This window comes from Echinops telfairi, unplaced genomic scaffold (genome assembly GCF_000313985.2).
Source record: "Echinops telfairi isolate 266 unplaced genomic scaffold, ASM31398v2 ScPeMD7_7457;HRSCAF=8495, whole genome shotgun sequence".
Taxonomy (NCBI): domain Eukaryota; kingdom Metazoa; phylum Chordata; class Mammalia; order Afrosoricida; family Tenrecidae; genus Echinops; species Echinops telfairi.
Genome location: NW_022111357.1, coordinates 19,559,850 through 19,564,266, shown reverse-complemented (window position 1 = coordinate 19,564,266; position 4,417 = coordinate 19,559,850).

The following is a 4,417-nucleotide window of genomic DNA, read 5'->3' as shown; positions in this document are numbered from 1 at the left end:
TGAAGCCTGTCTGCCCGTGGGCTTGGGCTCAGTCCTCTGGGTGCTCTTGGGGCAAGAGTCTCATTCTACACATGTTGGCTGAGCGTCTGCCATGTGCCAGGCTCAGTTCTCAATGCTCAGGACGCGGCAGCAAACAAGGTGAACAAAATCCACTGGCTAGCGAACCTCCCGAACATATCCACGATCTTTTAATGCCATTGTCCCACGCGCTTTTGAAGCGCCCTCATAGATACCTGAAATGAGCCTTGGTGGTGGGGTGGTTACGCGTTGGGCTGCGACCCACACGGTCTGCAGTTCGAAACCACCAGCAGCTCCGAGGGACAAAGCCTGAGCTGTCTACTCCCACCAGCAGTTAGTCTCTCGGAAACCCACAGGGGTCTCTGGGCCCGCATCCACTCGATGGCAGTGAGCTGAGGTGCGGGGCTGAGTGCTGTGAAGGGGGCCTCTCGGGGGCAGGGGGCAGAGAGTGACAGGTGGGCAGTGCTCCTTTATAGAGGTGGTCAGACACCTAAAGGGCAGCGACAGGCAAGCTGCATGGTTGTCTTAGAGAAGAGCACTTGAGGCAGAGGGACGGGCAGGTGCGAAGGTCCTGAGGTCAGCGTGGCTGCAGAAGAGAGCAAGGAGGTCAAAGGGGACCACGGAGGTCATGGCGAGGCCTTCCGCTTGTCTCGGAGAGGCAGACAGGAGGGGTCCCATGCAGGCGAGAGGACTGCTCAGAAAGCGGCTGTGAGGGGCTGTGGCCATTGTCCAGGGTCAGGCCCATGAGTCATTTCTAAATGGGTGGGCAGAAGGTTGAAGGGGGACAGCATTTCCCTCCCTGATTGGGGACATCTGAGTGGGTGGAGGGGAAGCATGTTCGCCTGGCAGGGGGCTAGGATTCAGGGTGGGTAAAGCTGTGGTGCCTGCGGACTGGGAGCCTGAGTACCCTTGGGTGTGCTGGCAGGCAACATCTCCACTTCCCTGCCAGCTGTGAGGCTGCAGCATGGCCGTGTGGGGACCCGCTTTGCTCACTCTCCGGGTGTGGGTGTGGGTGCGGCGAGCGTGGGTGGGCTGTGCAGCGGCAGCAGAGATGCTTGTGCACAAGAGCGCACACACCAGGGCAGGGCGGGCGGGTATGCGGGCGGCACATATGGGTGGGCACCTGCTTGTCTACAGAGGGAAGCAGGGTGGGGGTTGGGGTCCGTATCTGATCGTGGGCCCGTCACTGTCTAATTTCCCGGCTTGTTTGAGCGTCTAAAGAGTTTTGACAGCGAATCACAGCAGAGGGCTCCTGGGACCCAGCGGGGTCGGTGTGCGGTTCATCAGGGCTTGGGGTGAGGGGAGACTCTGACAGCTGACATACGGAGGACAGCCAGCCCCAGGCCCCAGAATGCACTGCTTTAACCCCAGAGACGCTCCCCTCCCAGCCCCGCCCCCACCATGGTGAACAGGTTGGACGTGGGTCCCCCTCCCTTGGTAGGAAGAGCAGACTTGGTCTGAGCCTCGCAAGCTCTAAGTCACCGTCGGACTCCTAAGGCTGAGCACTGTGACGTCTGAGGGACCTGGGCTCGAAGTGGCTCCCGTCACTTCCTGGCTGCATGCCTTAGTTCAAATGGCTCCTTTAAATCGGAGCGTTCTTGTCTGAGGAGTGGCTGTGAGGGTGGAATCGTGCTAGAAGCTTCCACGTAGTGAGCGTTGGTTGTGTGCTGGGCACTGTGCCCAGCAAGCACCTCGCTTAATCCTCTTGTCTCCCCTGTGTACTCTTCCCCTCACTTTTTACAGCCGCAGGAAGGGTAGGCCACCAGCCCAGGGCCACACAGCTTAGAAGGGAGAGGACCTGGATGTGAACCAGGTAGCTGGTCTTCAAATGAGTTGTCAAGCCGAGTGCTTGATTTGCAGCCGGCACGAGGCCAAGAGCGGCTGGCGTTCCTGATGGCCAAGGGCCACTCAGGATGAGACTCAGGACCCACAAGGGCACGCTCTGGGCCGCTGCTTATTTCTTCTCTGATTTTACTGTCGGAGGGTAGCGGAGCGTTCCTCGGAAGAAAGGCCTGGAGACCTGCTCCGTGAAGGTCACAGCTGGGAGAACCCAGGTGGGGCTGCCATGAGTCAGAATTCCCACAGTGGGACCTCACCATCACCACCGCCACCACCACCAGCACCACCACAGGGGTGGAAGGACACCAGACAGCAGATGCACTCTGGCCCGTGACCCGGAACTTGTGGCCCATTTCCCTCCCTGAGCCTCCCTCCACCCTGGTCTGGAGATGGCAGCCTGGCTTCTGACCTGCCACCCTCCAGTGACTTTGTGGCTTGTGGCCGGGTTTCCATAAGACGCAGCTCTTAGAGACAGACACATGTGCTTACTGTCCCTGGGAGGACACCAAGACTCAGTGAAGGACAGCCCCTGCCCAGGCACACAGCAAGTGGGCACATGCCAAGGCTCGAGCCCCGGTCTGTGTGACCCCAAAGCCCGGAGCAGGGCCCACAGCTGGAAGAAACCATCTCCTTCAGCCTCTTTCCCTCACTGATTGTAGCATCTTCTGCCTCTTACACCTGCCTCCCTCCAGGGCCCCTAGAGGTCCGGGGGACCCAGAAGGCACCAGTGGCCATGTAGAAGCTCACTGGTCTCCAGCTGGAAGACTGGAAGTCCGGGTTCACGTCCCGACTCCACCACTGTGGGTCGAGTGCCCCTGGCCGAGCCTCAGTTTCTTTGTCTGGGAAGCGGGGTGCGGCACTCCGCTGTCCTTGCAGGGTGGTTGTGAGGGTCCAGTGAGGTCAGTGCTGCTGCCCAAGCAGGGCCTGTGGGCAGAGGACATAAAGCCCTGCCTGGGCCCACTAGGCAGCTGTGTCCCGCCACTGATGAGTCTGCTCTAACCCAGAGGGGCAAGGAAGACGGTTCTAGAAGCTCTAACTTGCCTACCCCAGTCTGTTCCCCAGAGCCCTCGCGGGGCCCTTGTTGCAGGGAAGGCCGTAGCCATATTGAGCAGGCGCTCCGTGGTCAGTTGCCACAGAGTCATCAGCTCCCACGTGTGGCTCCACGGGCCACAGAACGAAACGTGTGCTCCTGTGTCACCTCCAAGGCCCCTGGGCTGCTCCAGGCCGTGGTTGCGGCCACGGAGTGTCCTGGGTGCCTGCCAACTGGGGCGTGTGTCCTTCAGCCCTACAGACCTGGTGCTGCCACATGAATCCCCACACACAACGGCCCCACAGGACAGAGGAAGCCAGCCTCTAACAACCCAGGGGTCCGTAGGCGCAATTGTACGGTGGTAATATATAAAGACCATAGTAAAGTCACAGGAGACAGGAGAGAGAGTAAAATAAAGCCGTCTGGCACGTTTCAACACCATGAAATGCTCATCTCAGCCCCTCTTGATGGTCCACGTGGAGGGGGGAGAAGAGAGAGGAGGAGAGTGCCTTTACTGTCTTGGGATATTTATAGGTATCCATAGCCATGCATATTCAGTAGTTACATACGTCACAAGGTGGGTGGTAACCACAGTAAGGTCCCTGAGCTCACAGGTGAGGAAACCTAATACCTGCATTGGGGGAAGGTATGAGGGGGGATGGGGAGGAGATAACAAGAATGTCTGCTTCTATAGGGAGATAGTATCAACCATGTGCTCACTCTACGGCAGCATAGCTGTTCGGGGAGAATCTGTGGGAATGATATTTAACACAGGATTATGTACTTGGACTTTATCTCTCACTTACCAAAGGATGGCTTTCCCACCGTGGAATACCAGCTTTCCAGACGCCCTCTGTGATGTTAGGGAATACAGTCCTGGTCCTATTTCTCTCAGTGTTTGTTTCCCACAGGATGCCCACAGGGCTTCCAGGTGGTGATCTACAGAAGCAGATGCCGAGTGGTGCTTACCACTGCAGGGCCAGGGCACTCGCCAGCTCTTGACTGACCAGTCATCTGTTCGGTCCACAGGCTTTCCCGTGACCAATGCTTAGCGTCGATCACTGGCCTTTCTTCAGCTCTGCTGAACCCTGCGCACCACGGGTGATCGGCTGACACTTGAAATACTGGTGGCACGGCTTCCAGCTTCACACGACGCACGGGCCCCCACAGCACGCCAGGCCGACACACAGACGGCGGCTCACACTCCCGGGCTGAGCTGTTTTCTTGTTTTAATGCCGTGTTCAGGACAGCGTGCTGGTCCCGTTTTATAGGTGAGCACGCAGACTCAGAGAGGCGACGTCACCCGTGGGTCACACAGCCAATAGGGCAGCACCAAGAATGAGCCCAGGCCTATTCGATTCAGTGAGCCCCTACCACGCTGGTGAGACTGAGACCCAGAGAGGGCATGAGCCACCTCCTGGAGGAGCACAGGGCCGGGGCCAGACGGCTGGCCAGCATTCTCTTCTCAGAGAACAGGGATGGAAGGGCAGCAAACCCCACCTGTATGCTTGGAGCCCTCCCCGTGGTCTG